The sequence below is a fragment of the Pseudopipra pipra genome, chromosome 17 (genome assembly GCF_036250125.1).
Source record: "Pseudopipra pipra isolate bDixPip1 chromosome 17, bDixPip1.hap1, whole genome shotgun sequence".
Taxonomy (NCBI): Eukaryota; Metazoa; Chordata; class Aves; order Passeriformes; family Pipridae; genus Pseudopipra; species Pseudopipra pipra.
In genome coordinates, this window is record NC_087565.1 from 7795649 (window position 1) to 7817406 (window position 21758).

At 43.9% G+C, this 21758-nt stretch overlaps 1 long non-coding RNA gene across 1 annotated transcript in view; it reads left to right on the forward strand.

The window, feature by feature from the left end:
* LOC135423659 (uncharacterized) overlaps positions 1-21758 on the forward strand; it is a 224447-nt gene that overhangs the window by 139167 nt on the left and 63522 nt on the right. Inside the window, exon 3 of the long non-coding RNA XR_010434870.1 lies at positions 20024-20097. This is a non-coding gene — a long non-coding RNA (uncharacterized LOC135423659). The remainder of the gene's footprint in view (positions 1-20023; positions 20098-21758) is intronic.

Consider the following 21758-nt stretch of genomic DNA (forward strand, 5'->3'; position numbering starts at 1 on the left):
TCGGACAGTTTTTGCAGTAAATCCCCTATTTTATACACTTAGGCAGGAAAGGAAAGGAAAAGGAAAAGGAAAAGGAAAGGAAAAAAGAGAAAAGAAAAGAAGTGATGGAGTTGTGCTCTTTGGAAACCAATTTTTTACTGCTTCCAAAACAGGCAGTTTTGGCATTTTGAGTTTCCCTTTCTGCAAGGTTCATGCTACAAAGAATGTGCTTCAGCAAACATTCCCCAGTAACTTGTTCACCACCTTGTTTCCATTGTCTCATGCTGGGCCTGTTCCAGCACCAGTGTTCTCCTGGCTGTTATCTAGTCCAAGTTTTGCTCCAATTCAATACAAATTCCTTTTAGCTAAGCTATCAGAGCACTTTCCTGAGCAAACACGAATCAAATATCTTATCTGAACTAAGTCTGTGCTCTTGACTTCTGCACAAACTTGAGACATGAGAGGATGTTTGCTGTTACTGAAGGCACCTGACAACCCCTATTAGTGTCACCTAATGAAATGTGTTTGTGGTTCATGTCAGGGGGTTATTTTCCCTTCCAAAACCAAACTCTTATTATTTTCTGCTGAGCCATCAGAGTGCCTTTTTTAAACAAAAGCACGTCTGCCTTTATGATTTTGATTTGCAAGATGCCCATTAAACTTGAAGCAAATATTTGTTCTGCATTACACAAAACAGGAATTTAATTACTTGGTTTACTTCTTGATATCTTTCTTTAACATCTCCAAAAATAAAAGATGATGGCAGCAATGAAACATACCTTCCCAAATGTCTGCATTCATTACTGGTACCAATAATCAAGGCCCTGATTCAGCAGAGTTCTCGAGTGCCTGCCCTAATTTTAAGTACAAATAGTCATATAAAGTCAATTAATCATTTTTCATATCTGTGTTTTACAGCATTTTATTGCTGCCAGTGCTGCTGATCCAGCCAGGCTGTCCCCAGGTACCAGCAGTGTGGATTTCTTGGGGAGTGTGGCTCTGAGTTTTGTTAAGTCAGGAGTTACTAAATTATGCAATGTTTAACCAATTGTTCTTCATGAGGCAAATGCTGCTCCCATGGAAGTCTGCAGCAACATTTCCTGGTCTTAGTTATAATAGAAATAGGCTCCAGTGGAACAGATGATGGGAACTTTATTCATTTCAATAGGGATGTTGACTCGTTAGACACACAAGAGGGTAAAATACTTTTTCTTTCACCAATAACCTAAATGCTTCTCTGGAAAAATAAATGGTTGTTATGCTTTAAATGTTACCACTGTGCATCACGTCCCACTGGTGTAAATCCAAAGCCCCTTCACATCAGTCTGAAAATCCAAACTGTTGAACCAGAAGAGATGCTGAGTGGCAGCGGGGTGGGGAGGGACGGGGAAGGATGTCTCTGCTTTAGCCACTGTTAGAACGCAACAAAGCGATAATGTCAGAACAAGATGTACTTTTTAGGAGCAATCATTCATTCACTACTGGCAGGATTGCTATAACCTATAGCAAAGGCATCCACTCAGTGTTCTCGTGTGACCCGAGTGTGGAGAAGGGAACTTCAAACCGAACTGTCGTGTCTGTGCTGTGCGAGTTTGACAGCAAACCCACTCACCGAGCCTGATGGGAGTGTAAATATATACTGGGAAATAGAGCCGTCACTGACAGACTCACCAAAGCCAGACTCTCCTTTTGGAGCAGACCTTCTCCAGGATAAATGGTGTGTGATGCAGCCAACTGAAATAATTTGCACCAGGCTCATTTTAAAGGGCGAGGTGTGACCGTCGGCGAGCCCGTGTGTCCGTCGTGTGCTCGCCCAGTTTGCTTTGCGTGCTGGGATGGAAGGAAATGATCCAAATGTAGGGGATTGTTTTATCACACATGAACAATGTATGAATATCCTTCTAAGTTTCAAAAAGGCTTTTACTGTAGTTAGTGCCCATGGGTGGCATTTTGCTCTGAGTGGCAGAGAGGGAGCAGGATCCCTGCAGGATCACCACTGGGCTGCAGCTGGTGAAAGCAGGGCAGGCTGCAGGTGCTCCCCCTTGCATGTGGGGCTCTTGAAGTGGTACCAGGGAACCCCTGGAGAATATTTCCTCTACACTCAGCAGGAACTTTTTCCTGCCTCAACAACTACCTCAGAAAGGGAAAGGGAGGAGGGTCACCAAGCAAATCCAGTGATCCTGCCCACACTGCCCTAGCAGGATCCAAGTGGATCACTAACCATTTACTGTGCTTAAAGAAATCTCTGACAGATCCCATAGAGGACTTTCTGTGCAAGACAACACCTTTATGAGAAGAAATAGTGTCACTGAAAAGCACCAGATTCTTGTTCCTAGCTGTGCATTAAGGCAAACAGCTCTCCAGCATCCTGTGTTCACGTGCAAGGGCATGAGGATAAACAATTGTGTGTAGCAGTTCCGTGGCTGAATAAAAATCCACAGCTGCTGTGATTTGGGATGGGCACAAGTAACTGAAATTTTGTTTCTTTGTTATGTAAAGAACAAAAGTTACACCCGTAGTTCTGGAGCTGTGATACCCGTGGTGTGAGGGAAACTTGAATTCATCTCTGCCAAATAGCCTCGTGCATCCCATCAGGACACAGCTGTAGTTTTGCTGCTGGCCAAGGTAGGACAGAATCTGCAAATGCCCTACCTGGAGATCTCCCACCCAGGGTGTGTGCTGGGCACTACATGTGCTTTGCTGGGTTTCCCTAAAGCCCTTCCTTGCTGATAACTCCTGACAGTGCCAGTGGGACGTGGTGAGGGGCCCTGAATAACTGAGAGCTGCTGGAGGAGCAGCAGCTCCTGGCTGACATTCCTCCATTCAGCTTAAGAGTCAGTGCAGGGGGAAAAGCACTTGTACATCCTTACAGTTGTTGTACTTGGACTTCATTGCCTTCTAGATTTAATTTTCGGTGATAAAGTATGATTTATATAATGTGTGGAAAGGTCTGATACCGCTGTGCTGGAAGGAGAGTGCAGCTGGAAGCATGATCATGTTCCCTTTTGGGCTAATTGAGTAAGAAAAATGCAACAAGATAAAAAGAGGGGAGGGAGAACTGTTCTGTGATTCATGAGGGGAAAGGACAGTGTTCACCTGCACAGTGTCTCAGACACACTTGTGGCTGTGTGGGTGCTGCTAAGCCTGGCTTTTCCAACAACAAGGCCTCTCTTATTCCCTCCTCCCCCTCCCCGCTCCAGAGGGATGCTGGCTAAGACAAAAGAGCAAATGCCATTGTCTAGAGCAATCCCCCATTTACTCCCAAGTCCCGCTTGGAGCATGTGGAAGTTTTCTGAGCTGCCTGGGCCTGTCCTGCCGCTGACCTGACCCTGCCCGGCACAGGTCAGGGCCACTGAGTCCCAACAATGCCGTGACACGGAGCCTCAGTGGGGCCTCTGCGGCCCCAGAGCTCCAGTCACCCCCCATTTTGCTGAATAATGCTGGATATTCTGTGAAATGAGCCTCTGTGCCATCGCCCGACAGCCACGGGCTCGCTCTGCATAGCAACTGTGACAACGGGGAGGCCAAAATCCCAAAGGTTTGGGGCACCCAGCCCTGCCAGGGTTCAATAACCCATGACTGGAATTGCTGAAGGGCCGAGAAATATGCAAATTCCGGCTCGGAGCCGCCTCTGGGGCCGCAGGGATGGAGGTGGGGGTGCGGCAAACACAGGTCTGAGCTCCCGAGCGAAGAACTAAAGTGTGATTGATACCGTTTTAAATCCAGGGGCTAAAATAGCCGCCTTGAAAATGTCAATACCTCTTTAAATGTGGGTGGCTTGTAAATCGCAGCCACATATGCAAAGAGCGAGGCAGCTTTCGGGAGGGCTGGGGCGAGCCGGGTTTGCAGCCTTTGCGTAAGGGGCTGAGCAACACCCGGCAAGGAATTATTTTAACCCCCGGGATGGTGACAGTCCTTAGATCCTGACTCCGGGGTGCAATTTTTTGTTGGTTTATTTTTTATTTTTTTTTTTTGTTGGTTGTTGTCGGTTTTTTGGGATTTTTTCCCCGAGACCGTCTATTTCTGTGAAAATAATTTTAAAATAAGTTTGACGTTCTGCGCGAGGAGCTGCTGGGAAGTTCCTTACGTAACATCAGCTCAGTGAAATATTAAAAGCTGCGCTGGTGTGAATTTGTGTGAATTTGTGACTGTTTGTTCCACTTACCGAGGTCCCTCCTCTGCCCCCTCCCCCTGCTCCTCTTTCCATATTGAAAAACAAAATATAGGTACGGCCAACTGTTCCAAATCTGAATTCCGCGGCCATAAATGCTATAGAAAAATAATCTTTTACACCCTCTCTTCCCTTCCTCCCCTCTAAAATGTATTTGAAACACAATTACTGTGTTTAATGATTCAATTTGGGAAGACTTTGTCACTAGGACAATGAAAGTGGCTCAAGTGTGATAAAGCAAACATACCAATAAACCTTGTTTTTATTGATTTGTAGGAAGCTCAATTGTCTGGGAGAAACAGAGAGAGCTGACATCACCCCCTGGTCCCCCTGGAATGCAGTGATAAGTGTCAGCCTATTTTTCTTACAGGCAATTTCTCTGGCTATGTGATGTCTGGCTGCAAATTTAAAGTAAATGACATTCCACAATCTGTTAGGGATGGGGGGTGAAGGCTGCATTATTTGTTTCAGAATTTAAAATAATTTTGTGTCTGAAAATTTCTCCAGTGTCTAGACAAGATGTATTGCTTGCCTGCTGAAAATATTAAAATTTTTGTAATGTACAGCTGACACAGCTACTTTCTTAGTAAACATACAGATCCAATTTAAGATTTTTTAGCCTCCTTTTTACAGCATATTATATTATTATTACCGCTGGGGGAGCCAGGTTAGATCTAATTCAGGTAGTCCAACATGGTAGTGCCCTGTGCAGGCCAAGTTGTCACAGCACTGTCTTTAAAAGCCTCTTAAGCATCAAATTTTTTTGCATTTTGTTGTATTTCAGCAGGAATGCAGCAGCATATGTGATGGGGACACTGCTGCACACACACAGTATGAGCAGAGTCCTGCTTTATTTTACACGTTCCTTTACTTCTCCTCGTGTGTTTGAAAACGCCAGGCAGGGAATTTTAGGAATACAAATACCTGCCACTGCTTGGAAAGGTCTTGGGCAAAGGAATCACTTGATCTGTGGTCTCTGGCTCTACATGATCATGAATGAGACCCTCTGTGATTGTAGGAAAGCTGAGTTCTGCACCTACAGTAATACTGCAATTAATCACTAAGTACTATGTCTCGTTCATGAAAATTAATAGATCTCTTTAATTTTGCTGCCTTTACTCAATGCAAGGTTATCTTAAATCGAAAATTGCCTGGGATGTTTTAAGGAAAAATATTTGCAACGACTTGTTTTCTCATTTAATCTATTCAGCATATGCTCCCTAAAGTGTACAGCTTGTGTGGAGATAAGAGTGTGCATGTGGAGTTAGTTCCCTTCAGCTGGTGGATGGGCAAGAGGCAATAAAGGAATATTTTTGTCCTAGTGGGAGAATTGAAGATATGCTGTGGATTTTCAGTTTCCAAGGAATGGAAAACACGTCTTGCTGAATTTCAGTTATATTGGGTTCTACATGTAGGCTTTTGTCTGGCAGTCTCAAGGCATCTATAATATTTTCTAGCATGTTCATCAACATGGATAGACAATATTATTATTTTTCTTGGGGCTTAAATATGATACAGATTTGGTATGTGGGTATTTACTTAACTTGAAAATATGCTATTTATTTGGACATATTTAAGTACATCAGCAGAAGCTTGATGATATGTTTTTGCTATTCAAGCTCATTAAAGAAGAAAAACTTCTGTAAGAAAAGCTTGTTTAAAAAACAAATTGATTCCATAATTGTTTTTTATCATAAAATTATACTTCCTAAAGTCAGGGGAAAATGCTTTACTGAGTTTGTCATGTTCAAACCATCAGGCTGGTGTACAATTAAAGGTAACATACTGTAACAAAAAGAGGCAGAGTTAAGTCACCAGGGACTGTTTAGCTGATTGTTGAGTGAGAAAGTAGCAGAATTTTGGTGGCCTTTAACGAGTTACCCTCTCCAATTCTTTAATGCTCACATTTTTACTGTAGTGAACAAATCTTACATCTTTCTTTATGCTTCTTAGTAACTCCTCCTGTTCCTTATTAAGAGTTTTATGTTTCCAGCATTTCCAAATGCCAGTTCTCAAAAATCATGAGCCAGGCCTGGGGAAAAGAAATCATGAGTTTGGCTTAAACCAGTGTAAACGTTGAATTCCTTTTATTTGCCTTCTCTCTTTGGAGCTGTTAAGGGTACTGGCACTTCATCTTTTCAGGCTTCTTTCCACAGCTTTGAGAAGTGGAAATATAACTTTTAAAAATGAAAGATGAGGTTGCTTTGCAATGCATGAATCTGGCAGCTGGGGCTTTGAAAAAGCAGACCCAGGAACTACCGTGAGACTTGCAGCTGGGTGTAGGTTTTGAGTTGCTTTGCAGATTAATGCTGGTTCCACATTTTGAATATGTCAAACTGTGACTTTCTAGAGAGATGGTGGTTATAGATTTGTTTTGTGCATCACACTAAGGTTTTATCCATTGGCTGTCCAAGGCAGTCCACACTATTCCAACACTGTCTGTCTACAAACCCCCCATTTACTGGTGGAAAGTTTTCCCTCATACCCAACCTGTTAAAGGAGCAGCCCAGTCTTCCCATCCTTCCCATCAGAGGACAGATTATTCCTTTTCCCTTTGCAGCAGCCATTTACATACTTGGAGGAACGTTGTATCATCCTTCAGTGTTCTCTTTGAACAGAGCCCTCAGGTCAGAGGTGTTGTGTTGTACTGCAGTTTAAAACCAGCTTACACATATTTCCTGCTGGAGTTTTTTTACTCCCACTCCTTGCAGGGCCTGCCCTTTGCCTTTGTCAGAATGAAGCCCCTGGGAGGGGCCCTGGAAGGAAGCTGTTGGATCCCTCATGGAATGGGCACAGAGGATGCCCTGTGGATACCCCTGGCTCTGGCAGGGCTGTTCCTGCCTTGCTGCTTTTATTTTCACGCTGCATGCAGGTTTTGTTTGCGTTTCACGTTCAGTGTATTTGAACAGACAAAATGCCTTTGAAAAGGCAATACTGACAAAATTATAGGGGCTCACACGAGCTGGGTAAACACTGAAAGACATACTTGTATCAGCAAAAAAATAACATCAGATAAGCTTTGAACTTAGGAGATTCCCATGTTGAGATACATCAGTGAGTAAACAAGAGGCTGGTGCTTTAAAAGGAGGCACAGACAATTGGGAATGTACGTGAAAACATCTTGAATTGAGACACATTTCCCTCTAAAGGTGAGAATCTTCACCAAAACCATGCAGGAAGGTGAGCAGCTTTACTAGAAAGATGCTCCTTCATGCTACTGGAAACAGGGACAACCGTGGGTAGAAAAGGAGGAGCAGAATCAAGTAAACCATATTTTTTGATAATTTAGGAGCTAATCCTCATTTCTTCACGCAGTTTTGGGAGTAAAATACCTGACAGTGCAAGTAGTGACTAATTAGAAGATGTGCCCTCCGTGGGACTGGAGCCATTTGAAATGTGACAAATAGGAAAAGGCTTGGCAGTGCTTGGATAATGGCAGGGAGCCCTGGGATGGGCTGAGGTTAACGAGGCTGTTGTTCCTGACAGCTGTCATTGCAGTGAAAGTTGTTGATATCACCTTTGGAAAGATGCTCCAACTACCCTTTGGCACGTTTGAATTGAAGCAAGGCCTTCAGTTACAGAGTGCACAAAAGCTCATCCAACCTTTGCAGCTTGTGGCCTCTCTTAATTACTTTTTGTTGTAAACTCATGGTCAACATTTAATGAGGAAATTAATTACCAAAGGGATGATAGAGAACTCCACTTAGGGAGTAATTTTTTAAAATTTTGCTGCAAGCTAACATAAGGCACATCCAGAAAATAAGCACTGTGGTTCTGCAATTCCTCTAACAGAGTGCTGCCAACAGAGGGGGAAAATTTAAATTATTTAAGAATCAGACTTTGCTGCAGGATACTTGAGGACTCTGTATTTGTGCAAAACTAGAAGAATAAATTCATAGGATGCTGCTAAATGCTTTGGAGCAGTTTTTCAGCTTTGCAGTTATTTACAGAAACAAGAACTTCTTCCCCATCACCATCTTCGTGCTTCTCTGAAGAAGCAAAGTTTGTAGCTTATAGTCATACTTGTAAAACTGGAGCCCAGTTACAATCTGCAACCAACTTTTATAAGCTTGGCATTAAGAGGATTAACTTTTTTGTAGTATAATTAGGGTATTTTAAAATTATCTTCTTTATATTTACTGTAGATCTTAAAACTGGTGATCGTTAATTTATTTTTTCTGATGCAACTGGCTGCATAATGTTTGAACCTACAGAGGCTCTCATTTACCATTGTGTGTGTTGAGATGAATCTGGAATCTCAGGGCTGTTCCCTCCCATTTGCTGGCTGCAAGGCAGGCTGACAAAGGCATCTTCCTTGCCAGAGTTCTAAGAATCTGCAACTCCCACTCCCAGTGAACCTGGAGTGGCCTTTGCCTTCCATGCTGGAACACACCCCGTGAATCAAGTCAACGACTGGAAAAAAGCCTCTCAGGTTCCTTCCTTTCCCAGTGCACAAGTTTTGTGTTGGGTCACAGAAAGGGTGGGAAGGTGAGAGGGAAAGGTCAACAGAGCTCGAAGCTCTGGAGAGCCACCAGCAGGAGCGGCAGTTCCAGCCTGGGGACACCCCCAGCCCCCCTGGGAGGCAGCTCCCACCCGCAGCCTCTCCCTGCTGCCCTGGGACTCCCAACACGGGGAGCCCTGGGATCAGCAGCTCATGTCTGCACCACAACAGAGGCCTGGGCACAGGGAGGGAGGTGTGTTTGTAACCACAGCTGCCACCAGAGCCAGTGCTGTGACTTTCCCTCTCGACACTGTCAGTCTGAACGTGGCCAGGGTCATGCCTTTGGGGCTGTGGATTTTCCCTGAGGCAGCTGGTTTTGTTGCTTTGCCTGCTGTACATTTTTTCTTCCATTGCTGAGCATCTGCAGGTTGCTGAGAGGCTGCTTTTTTCCTGGCTAGATTTTCTGAGTAGGACCTTTCAGGATGCAACTATTTTGCTTCTAGCTCCTTAAATCTATAGTAGATTATCAAGTGAAGGCCAAACTGAATAATTCTAGATCTTACTTGTCCTTTAATGAATGTTGGAGGTAATTAGTCCACGAAAGACAGCCCGAATTCCACTGACAGGCTTTTCGGGTTTCCAGACCATCTGCCTGATGTCCTTCGACCTTTCTAGAAAATCAGAAATAGGATTGCACAGGCAGTCCATACCCAGGAAACAGTGCATTTATAAAACTGCAATGTAGATGGATGTGCCTGGTTAAAACATCAGTCTTCCTATAGGACTAATTGGCCTGGTGCCAGTCCTTGAAGAATGAAGCTGTTCCAACGTGTAATCAAGTAACTCCTGCGGGCCCCCAACTGCTGCCTTAATATAGCCATACCTGCCACCGTGCCGAGATGGCTTTCATTCCCAGCCAAGCAGAACAATCTCCCTTTGGAGAAGGCAGCTTTGGAGTATAAATGTGTTCAGAGCTTGCTCCAGCCTTGGGGGGAAGGGAATCCTCACGCTCTAAACAAATGGAGATTCTTATATCAATTGTTTGTGCCTTAATTATTGCAAAGAATAATTAAGTAATCCCACAGGGACTTGGAATGGGTTGTAAGGCGTGCAGGACTTCATCTTTCACTCTGTGCTAGCGAGCTCAGGGTTTGCAATGAAGGGACGAGGCACTGCTCTCTGTTGTTTTAGGGGATTTAGCCTGGATTGCATTAGGCCTGTGATAACTGGGTGTATTTCTGGAGCCTGTGCACATCCATATTTCATTGCAGATGTCTGGCATGTGCTTAGATCAAAATTAAAAGACACTGGTGCATAATCCAGGTTAGTTGACCCCAAGCTCTGCTGGCCCTGGGCCCCAGTGCTGTGCAGGTCCTGCTCTGGGATCATCCCCTGCCCCCCATCCTTGCCTTCAGCTGCCACTGATGATCTCCTGAGGCCACAAGGATTATGGGAGGGGTTGCCTGGCGATGTGTTTCCAAGTTCCTGTGGCCGCCCTATTCAAAAATCAAACTCTTCACTTCCAACTTCCCACCTCTTGCTCTTGGGACCAAAGATTTTACCCACGTGCACAAACAGCATAACAACAGGGGCTCAGGGAGCTGCCCAGCCCAACCCTCTGCCCTATGGCAAATGAGCTTTACTTACATCACCCTTGGGAGATCTTTGCTTAAGTATTTCCAAAACCAAAAACTCAAAGACCACTCCAGATAATTTATCCAGTGTTTCCCTGCTTTTGCTGTTAGAAAACTTCCCCTTGTTGTTCTTTAAGCCCAGGATTTCTAGTCCTCTTGACAGTGTGGTTTTCCCCCATGTTTCTGCAGCCTTTTGTAAACTTCAGTTCTTGTCTTTGCCTCTTAAGTGGAATTTCTTTGGTTCTGTCAGACTTCTATTTGAGACCTAGGGACCCTGCCCTCAAGAACACTAATTGTGATTGCTTTCTCCTGGTATCTCCCTGGCTGCCCCAAGTTTTAGGATGTTCTAAAGCATGGAAAGAGTACTTCAGTGGGAGCCTTCCTTTCTGCCAGTGTGTGCCATGGTGACTTCACTGCTTACCTGTCCCCCCTGATATCAGCTGCCTTCCCTGGCACCCCAAATTGCTGGTGCTGTAAGCACTGCTGTTATGTACCACTAGTTCTGATTCTGGTTATTGAAGCTGTAGCAATACCTTTCACTTTACTGCCAAGCATTCTGTTTCTCTAATTTATCATGTACAGGTCTCTATTATCCTTCTGTCTTCCACCAATTTTCCTATTTCACACTCCAAGACACCAACAGAAATAATGGAACTAGACCTAGAACAGCCCTGCAGGGTATCCACTCAATACATGCTTCCAATTTGACAATGATTTCCTACTAAATATTCTGTTGCAGAGTTTTTCAGCCTCTTGCATCCACTGCTGAGTTACTTGAAGATCAAATTTCTTAGCTTGCCTATAAGAATGTCTTGTGAGTCAGAGTCAAAAGACTTGCTTAAAACAAGCCATGACAACTGTTGTTTCTCCTCTATCCCTGAGCCTTAATCCTGTCATGGAAAGAATTGAGCTTGGGTTGACATCATCTGTTCCCAGTAGCTGATGTTTGTGCTTACTGATTTTCCTGTTATCTTCTGTGGTTTCATTCTTTTGTTTCTGAATCCTTCCAGAAGCTGAAATTTCTTTGCCAGACAGTAATTTCCCAGTTCTTCATCTCCTGCTTTCCGGTGGGTGCTGTGCTGGTCTCCTGCCAGAACTCTGCCCCTTCCCTGTCCCTCAGGAATTCTCAAAAACAACTGCTAACAACCCTGAGGTCGGTACAGCTTGTTTCCAAAGTACCTGAGGGTAAATGGTATCAAAGACAGCTGAATGGGAAAGCCTGTAAAAATTAAAAAATAAAATTAAAAGGGCTCTTCCTAATCAAAACTTGTCCTCTGCTGTCACTTGTGGTGGCAGTGCTGGCTCCTGGGCTGGCTGCCCAACTGCAGTGAGCAGAGCAGGGAGGGTGTCACTCTGCTGGCTGTCCCTTTGTGTGCCTCCAACACTGAGGTTTGGTATGATTTCCTTTAAGAATATACCTGCAAACACCAGAATGCCCTTATTTTAGAGGTTATGAATACATAAAGAGACAATATTTGCTCTAAAGTGTGTGCATCTATAAAGAGAAGAAGAGGAAAAATAATAAAGCTTGCTTGCAGGAGTGGGAATGTGCATGGACAGGGAGAGATGGACAAGCTGGGTAAAGTCTTTGGTTTATCTGATTTTATTTTAATTTTTATAAAAGTGGAATTCTTACTACCTATAGTTGCTTAGATGAGTTCCTGACTGTTACTTTTGACAGGAAGAAATAAGTATAGTTTGTCAGCTGAGACAAAGCTCCTGCAGACAAGTCTGTGACAAAGATGCCCAACGTGTTTCTTAAGATGTATTTCAAAGCCACACATGGCCATCAGTCACCCAGCATGCCTTGCATAGGTTTGGGAATTCACCAACAGACACAAAATCTGATCAGAATGAAACAGTTTGTTCACAAAGTTTTGTGCCCTTTTTTTTTTTTTTGGGGGGGGGGGTGTAAAATAAACCTGTTCTAGCTTGGAAATGTCTATCTTTACCCACATAGCTGCTTCTGTAAGCAGATTTATAGTACAAATTCACTCAGGTCTTCCTAAATCCGATGGCTAATCTCTCATTAACTCCACTGGGTGCTGGGCTAAGCCCCCAAGGCTCAGGCAGCAATCTGAAGTGAGGTAAAAGCCCTGGTCTGTGAGCTTTGCACGCACTCACCCATTCCTCTGAGTGCAGCTGCAGGAGTGTTTAATGCTGCATGGCAGAATGGGCTTCCAAACTACCTTGGAGTTTAGTAAAATCCATTAGGCACTGAGTTTCCTTCTTTCTTGGACGTGAAATCAGTTTAGCCTAGGTATGTACTGGAAGGTGGATGTTCTAATGTGTGAGCATGAGCTCACTGGTGAGAAGTAGCTCCAACTTTCTGTTGCTGCGGCTTGTAAGGATATGCAAAATTGTAAGGGAGAATATGTGCTCTGAACCTGGGCCAAAGCTGACTTAGAAACCTTAAAACTCTGCATTGCTCTGAAATAAAACCACAGACAACGAGGGTACTGGTCACAGGGAGGAGGAGCTGCTCATTTCAGTGGATCAGCAGATGGACAGAGCCAACTATGCACATGACACAAACACCTCCACGGTTTCTGTCTCTGGTTTTTAGAAGATTATGGTATTTAAACAATAAAAGAAGGCCAAACAGGGCTGAGAACTGGGGGAGGAAATCTTTTTTTCATGTAGGAGATGGGAAGATGCCTAACTGGTTCACAGAGCCATTCTCTTGTTTTCAGTACCTGTGTTTCCCACAGAAGGGCCACTTTCTAGAGCCTCCCCCAGGCAGTTGGGTTCATGAAGGAAACAGCGTGGCCAGAAGGATCCTCATGGTGGGGCTGAGCAGGGAATTTGCAGAGCTGTGTGGGTAAGGGAAAACCTGCCTTTTCTGAAGTGCGAAGGAAAGCCAGATGACAAGAACAGGGAAAAAGCTGGAGGCAGGAGATTTTGGGTGGCTGTCCACTTCCATCTAAGTTCCCTGTGCAGAACATGTGTCTCAGATGCTCATGGGCCAGACTGATTCTTGTGATCCCAACTTGTATCTGAACCATGAAGACCTTCAAACCCCTGAGTGCTGCGAGCCCAGTGCTGAAGGCACCAAGTGGACCTTTGCTGTTGTGGCTGTTTGAGTGTGGCACAAATGTGGAATCACACACATGAAAGGGATTGAATCCAAATTTGATCAACACTTTTATTCTGTTCTCCAACTTGTGCTCATTGTTTTGTATCTGAGATGCTGAAGGGATTGAGGGGGTTGCTACCATCACAGCTCAGTCTCTCTTCCTGCGCAGCACTTTGCGTTTCTCTGCCTGGAAAATTTCAAATAAAATGTCAGTCTATGCATCTCATTAATCTGCTAACTATTAAGTTAAAGGTCTAAGTGCTTTAAAAATATAACGTAGGTTTTAAGTTCAAGGGGACAGAATCCTTTCCTCCTCTCCATCCATCCATCCTGTCTGCCAGCCCTCTCACTACCGTGCAGTTGAATCCAAATGAGCCTAATGGAGAAAGGCCATGGTGTTACATTGGTTACCTTCAAAGCAGAAAAGAGCGTAGTTGAAGCAAAATCAATACTTTTGAAAGACTAGAGGGTTATAAAGCCTTTTCCCTTGAAGACATCTGTCCACGTGTCACAAGAAACCACCACCACCTTTGATGTTCATTTGGCAGCATTTGCAGCTGAGTCTTCAGCCTGTGTAAGTCTAAGAGACACTGAACTCCCTCTTCTCCTCAAAGAAAGGGTCACTGGGTCAAATCAGGGAGATACTGGGGTGGCTTTGAAAAGCCACACTCAGCCTGGGCTGGGAGTGGGCTCTGGGTCTCCTGGGAAGCTGTTTTATCTTGCACAGATGCCTTCTCCACACAACGTGTGTCATTTCGGTTCCTCAAGCACTCAAAAGACCCGTGTATTTCCTTCTTCCTAATGTGGTGTTTATAGATCCGTGTGTGTGTGTTTGTGTACGCTCCCTGTTATTATTTACAGCTGACTCTATCCCTTGCTATTTCCTTCTCCCTCTTTTGTTACATTATATGCCATATTTCCATGCCATATGCCACTTAAGCTGCACCTTTATGTGTACAAAATGTGTACCTTATTTGCATGCACAGTTACTACCATTGTAGACACAGGCACGGAGTGAGTGGGCATATTTGCATGCAATTATCTGATTTGCTTGTCCAATTGTGGTGATTTGCATATGCAGATTGTGTGCACAGTTGTACATTTACATTCTTTAAAAACTGGCCTCAATGGTTTATTAAAATAGCTTTAAGCTTCTTCTTATAAAATATTGAAGATCCTAGAACCCCTCTGGCTTTGCAGTGTTATATCCCCTCAGTAAATGATCTCCACATTTTTATATTCTCTCTCGTCCAGTACTCAAGAGAGATTTAGTCTGCAGATTTATACATCCATTATTTCAAGGTATATTTGATCTTCTCCATATGCCTCTGTTAATCCACCTTAGCTGTAAGTAAAGAGGAAAAAAATACCCTTGCTTAACTTTCAGAGGATATTCCACCTATCTGAGCCTGTGTTTTCCATCTAAACTCAGATTTTTTTCAATGAATTAACTCTGATGGAGCTGAAAAGATTCTTTTCCTAATAGGGAATTCATCAGTTGCTGTGGGTAAATCCAAGGCTGTGATGTGTGCTCTGGCACTGCTTTAGCACGAAGGGACCAAACGTGTCTCTGAAAGCATCTACAAGTTTTTCTGCGAGCGGATCGAGTAAGAGGAATGTTGCCAATTTGGTTTCTGTGCCTTAAGTTCTTTCAGATGTGAAATTTACTTTCCCATAATTTCTCAATTGTAATTCCAGCACCCTGGGAGTAAACTTCTCCCACCTGTAGGAGCAGTAAAATTCTGGTAACTTCACTGACTGGAGCACAGCTCTGGCTTGGAATAAATGATCCCTTAGTGCTTGGTGCTGCCCATCCTTCTGGTGTCTGGGAACCTCGTACTGGTAAAGAATTCAGCTGAGCAATCTGCACTTTCATCAGGCCACACTGAGATAGTGCCTGTGCTCTAGACAATTCCATGGTAAACATGAGAGAAACCAAGGAAAAGCTGCCATCTCAAAATATGCCATGAAAGCAGGACGGGATTTTTTCCCAAGGTTTAGAGGGGAAGGGAATAGAATGAAAATTGCAGGAGTACTTTATAACTGATTGTAACAGATCTACCTAAAATTTAGCATGTGATTCCTGGTGATTTTACAATTATGGCTCAACCCTAACTTGTGTGAACACATGAAGCAATCACCAAAGTTACCTGGAGTTCCCAGAAACAAGCTTGTATTTTTCTCACAATGGCAAAGCTGCTCTCTGCTTCCTAAAAGTTGTCTGAGAAAAAACTCTCCCATGTATGGCCACAGTGAAAGGGTCAAAAAGTGTTCATACTCTCTCTAAGTATTCCACACTTCTGCTGAGGCCCAATTATGCCTTCTGGAAAAAGGTTTTCTGCAAAGGATGCCCAGCAGGGAAGGGAACAGAAAACACAGCATAATGACTGGCTGGAGGGAACAAGTGTGGTCTTTGAGGTTACATATCCCACAGGAGCAACAGAAGTTCACACTGAACTATAATTTTTTCTCTGCTCCCCTTCTCCCTGTCACATCCATCTGGAAGCTGCAGATGCACCACTGGCACCTGATCTTGTCCCTGTTCGGACTCTCAGTCAGTCTCTGGCACCTTTCTTCTGGTTGCCACCAGCCCTCTGCTTCAGATTATAGACTCTGAGATTAGGTGTGATACTGCAGAGGTGTTTTACCCCTTCTGAATTGCATTAAACTTGCAAAGAATTTATGGGAATGCAAATAAAAAATCAAAGCGATATTTTATTCCTACCATAACTAGCAATCTCCTCTCTCCCCTTTTCCCAGGGTGTCTGACACATGGTGAATCACAGATAATCAGGGCTAATACTGAGACCTGAAAGCTCAGTAGAAGCAGAGGAGAGAGAAAGAAAAGCCTGGAAATCATAACCAGCTCAGTGCAGTTGGGATGCAGTTGTAGAAACAGGCTCATGGAGAGCATGGCCTGGGGAGTGAAACCTCACAGGCCCACGGGTGGGCTGGGTGGGCTGCCCTAGATTCCAAGTCAGATTGTCCAGCCTGGTGCATTTAGTCCCTAGTTCTGCTCTATTTTAAGCCCTGAGAAATCCCTCCTCAGGCACGGCTTTGAGTCTTGTACAGTTCACGAAACACTGTCAGAAAATTCAGAAATGCACCAGTGCGTTCGTCTAAAATTCTCTCAGGATTTAAACAATGCACCTACGGAGTTTTACATCTCTATACTTACATGCTTGCAAGTCTAGGTTGGTATTAAAGCCTCATACAAAAATATAAGTACTGCTTACAAGGCACAAAAACAGCCTTCAAGTGAGAGGATGAACCGTCTCTAATTTTGTGCACTCAGGTCGTTCTGCAAATGTTCAGGAAATGCTTGAACAATGTCATTGTCTTGCTCAAGCGTCTAATGAAAGGCTTCCTTGGCTTAAACTGGATCTTCCAGAACATCTTGAAGAGAGAACTCTAATGCTAGGGATTGGAATGCTGTGCTGAGAGAGGTTTCCCTGCCCAGAACAGGAACAGCCTCTCAACCCCACTGTGCACATCCCCCGGACAGCGATTCCAGCAGAGGCTTGGAAAAAGTTCCTTGGTTTCAGTTGCTTCCTCCTCTTTGATTTGCTTTAAAAGCACATTCCTGCCCCGGCCTAAAATGCTAACCCAGGCACAGCCAGTGTAATTCCTTGCTGTTGTTTCCCCTCTGCAGGCTTTTAACAGGCTCTTCCTTCGCAGGGAATTTGGCGTCTGCTGTGCCCCAGCTGTTCCCAAGGATGGGAGCAGCGGCTGGCTCTGCAGAAGTGGCATCTTGATTCTTGTGGAGCATCATGACACTGATACACTGCAGGTTCAGCTTACCAGGGCTCCTGGCAGCCCACGTGAGCAGGAGCTGCATTGCTGAAGCGACAGACTGACATTCCTGCTTCCAGGTTCAGGCTGGGAGCAGTAACATTCCTCTGCAGCCACGTGTTCTCCTCTGCTCCACCTGACAGGCTGCACCGAGTGGGACTTAGTTTGCCTTTACTGTGCTGTGTCACACGGTTTTAAAGTGCATTAAAATCAAATTTGAGGTTTTTTTAATGCCCAAAATACAGTTTTTAAAGGCTAGTCAGAAATTACCTGGAAATATCCCTCTCTGTGCAGGAAATTGTATGTAATTATAGCATATAACTGCCAGTCCGTGCCTGCCACTGTGTGTTACTCAGCCCCAGTTTATTTTGGGTTAGTAGACAGATTTCTTTTTATTGTAACTCTGATTATGAAACATCCAGCACCCCTAAATCTCTGCAGGCTACAAGTACAGCAGAATTTTGATCATATTTTACTTTTAGGCCTCTTTCCCAGTGTTCTGCACTTTGAACAATCGTCTTTAAGCAAGTGACTGCAATTCCTATGGATTTATCCTTAGGAAATGTACAAAGAATCCCCCCTAGCATCAGAATTAATCATACTGAATACAGAAAAATGCATTTAAATCTGACTCCAGCAGGGAACCTACTTTGGAATAAACTATGAATTCTAGTTTACCCAGCATCCTGCTTTGCAATCACTGCTACACCCCTAAAAATTAAACAGGCTATAGAAACAGCAGTGATTTTTATTGTCCAAGAGAGAAAAGCAAAAGTAAAACCCCCAAACCAAAACCTACACGGAAAACTTCTATCAGAAAAACATTTTATAATCAGCAAAGGGGGTTTTAGGACCATGTCATGTGTAAAGAAATGTGTGAGTTCATAGTACTGTGTTTAAACTTGAGATTGGACACTTCCAACTGCAGGGAGATTTCAGTCATGATCTGAGCCTGTTCTGGAAAGAAATAATGATGCACACCAACACAAAGCAGTTTTGCAGCGTCAGAAACCAGAGATCTTAAATGTGGTCTTTGTTCCCTTGAAAAGATAAAGCAATTCTTTACTCAATATAGCAACAGCAATAGTATCTCAGATACGAGATGTTAAAAAATAGTACTGAGCAAATTGATCTTCTACCTCAGTGGAAAGAGAGAGTGAGGCTACATTGACCTAAATAATGGAAAGGTTTGGAACTATGAGAGATTGGGTAAAAACCCATTCAGGTAAATTCCTCACATGTTCAAAGACTGAGAGCCCAAAACCTATAATTTGAAGAATGTGTTTAAAACATGGAATGGGTGATTAAGAGGGCTGTTTGAACGCTGGAAGTGCCACTTTCTGACAGCAGCAGGCCTTGAATTCATATTCCCCAGGGAAAACAGGGATTGTTATAGGACACAGGCATAAACTGGTACAAACAAGTGTATATTTGTCGTGAATTCTTAAGGGCTTGAAATAAGAATGAAGTGATTAAACATGTTTGACCACAAGGCTATAAGAAGTGCTTTCCAGTGGGAACAGTGAGGGTTAAAACTAACTGGATGAGCTGGAAAAAGAGATTTTCTGGTATAGTTGTCTATTGTGGGTCTGTGTTGTTTGATATCTTCATCAGCAACCTGGAGGATGGGGATGACACACCCTCTGGGAATGGGGCAGCACCCAAACAGGCTTCCCAGAGGGGCAGTGAAATCCACCCCTCACAGCTGTCAGAACTCAGCTGAATAAAGCCCTGAGCTGGCCTGGAACCTGACTGGAGCAAATGACCTCCTGAGAGCCCTCCTGGATCTTGTTCTGGGATTTGATGACTTTGTGGCCCTGCCTTTGGCCCCATGTGCTGTTTGGCTGAGTCTCCACCCCCACGTCCACGTCCCACTTATGTCCCTTCCAGGAGAGGGTGTCCCGGTGGCTCCTGGCTGTTGGGGGTGCCATTGCTGGGGAAGATGGGCTAAATCAGGAGCCCACTACATCTCTCTGAAATGGAGACTTCCTGTTCTGGACCAACACTTTAAAAAGCTTTTCTTTCCCCTTTCCTTTGGGAAACCCTTTCTCTCTCTTCCACAGCTTGTGGGTCAGATCTGTCCTTGCTGTAAGTCCAAGGCTGGTGTTTTTCCCTATCTCTCAGCCAAAAACCCAATTAAAAGACATCCTGACAAATCACAGAGCAAAGTGAGTTACTTCCTCACTAAAAGCTCTCCCTGGGCTAAATCCTTTATGTGAACTGCAGTCTTTTGCCAGCCCATGGGAAGCTGGTGGCAAACACGTCTGATGAGTCTTCTCAGTCAGAAGACCTTATTTCAGCAGGAAATATCTGGACCTACTTCTCCTTGCTACAGCTCCTAAATATCCCCTTGTGGGTATCTCAGCAGCCATTACATGGAGCCAGTCCTGAAAGCAGACTTTTTTCCTTTTTTATAATGGGAGAGTTCATTTATGCTGAGAATACAGTTTTTACCAGACTGCCTGCAGGACAATACAATAAAAGATTTATCCTTAATAGCATTTCACTGAAGTTTCACCACAGGAGACAGGGTTTTTGTTGTGCCTTTTTTTTTTTTTATTATTTTCCCCTTCACTTGCTATGAAAGTCTCTGCTCTTAGCTTTTTTTTTTTTCTTTTGGAAGAGCATAATCCCTAGATGTCCTCTGCCACCTTCTCTCAGCTGAATTTTTCTCTTTTCTTCGATCCTTTCTCATCTCTGACACATTTCTCTCCTCTTTGTTTTGCTTTTCTTCTCCTATTATGTAGTCAATGGAAATTAGAAAAGAAGCTGGTTATGAGCACAGTAACTCTGAGGCTGGACAAGCCTTCTGTAGCAAAATTAACATGAAATGGGAACTAGGCTTTGCTTTTTTCTCTAAGTTTCTGTTTGACACATTCTGCTCATTTACAAGCTGCAACTCCATGAATCTTCTCTGCTCTTCCCTCCAGGTCTCTGCTGAGCCCAAAGTGCACACTCATCTTCCTGCTTTATTGAAGGTCTCCCTGCTCCAAGACCTATCAAGGTAAGGTGCAGAACTTCCAGAGCTTGTCCTAAGAGAGACAGCCCCCTGCAGAGGACAGAGAGATGCCTCAGTGTGGAGTGGGATTCTCTTCCCATTAATCTTAGCAAGCTTATATGAGGCACAAAGTGCCAAGTGGATAAATAAAAGAACACAGTGAGTGATATCACTGACAGGTTGCCTGAATAAGGGTCTACTAACAGACTCCAGAGTCCTTCCAGAGTCCTCTGGAGGTCCAGTGATGTCCAGTACATGCCTGCTGGGTTGGCTGGAGGGAGACTTGAGGGAATATTCCAGCTCACCCCAGTCACCCCTTGTCTGCCTCGTTTCCCTGCTACTAAATAAGCAGAATGGTACCTTCCCTCTTCCCAAAGTGCTGCAGAACTCAGGGTTGCAAAGAGCTGCTTGAGCAGTGTGTCTCATAATTAATTGTTATCCTAAGCTTCCTCAGGTGTCTGACTGCTTGAATATCTAAGAATTTATGGGCATTTGGTAGCGTCTGAAAATGAAAAGTCTCTTTAATATGCTTATGATAAGTATTTGCACTATTTTAGAAAGCTATTTTCATTCCACTCAGACACTTGTTAAATAACTTTTTAGAACTTGAACATTTACTGCTCATTTTATATGTGAAATAAATCAATCAGATTTAACAAAGGAAAGAACCTGATTTGCCCACAGCCCTGTCTGAGCACAGAGGTGCCATTTTGCAATCTAATGAAGCTTTCAGTTAAAGAAATGAAAGGTGAGGGGAGACTTTGATGCCTAATAAAAATGATTCAGCATCCTCATAACTTTGACAAGTAGTGTGACTTATAAACCTTCCAGTGGAGCAGTGTAACAAGAGTAAGAACTTATAAGTCTAGACTACAGAAGGTACCTACCAACAGTAATGCATCCTCCCAAATCCAAAAGAGCTTTGGGAAAGGGAAGGGACCCTGAGCAGCCTGATCTACTGGAAGATGTTCCTGCCCATGGGGGTGATTTTTAAGGTCTCTTCCAACCCAGGCCATTCTAGGATTCCCTGATCTTCAGGGATACCCAGCACTACGTGTGGCTCCAATGTGGCTGCAATCTCTTCTTCCACATCACTCAGTTCTCTGCTGTCCCTAAAACAATGCGTTATTTTTCCTTACATTTTCCTGCTGCGTCACAGTTAATCAGTTCAGAGTTTAAACAGGGATTTATATCTATAGAAAAAGAAGGGTTCCTTAACCCCTCTGTAAATCATCCCCACTTCACAGTCTGGGGTTATTACCAGATGGGTCTCTGCCGAGGCCCGTCTGAAGAGACTATCTGTGACTTTGATGTATTTTTCCTATGCTGGTAACAAATGGGTCACAGCCCAGTTATGTGATTACACAACATGTTTACAGCTTCTGCCATACTGAAGGTGCACAGAATATTGCTTGGCAGAAGCCAAGACATGCATCTTGTGTGATATAAGTTCTGCCTCCCTCTCTTCCATCCCTCTCCGTAGGCAAGGAGCCTTGCACAGACAAACCTCCCTTGCTGTCATCTCTGAGAGTGGTGGGGCTGAGTCTCACAGGCAGAAAGTCTCACAATCTTTAATGTGCTTTCAAGCTCAGCAACAAAAAAGTACTAAAACTGTGCTGCGTGAAGGCTTCTGTGTTATGAAGTATCATCATCCAAACACTTTAAGT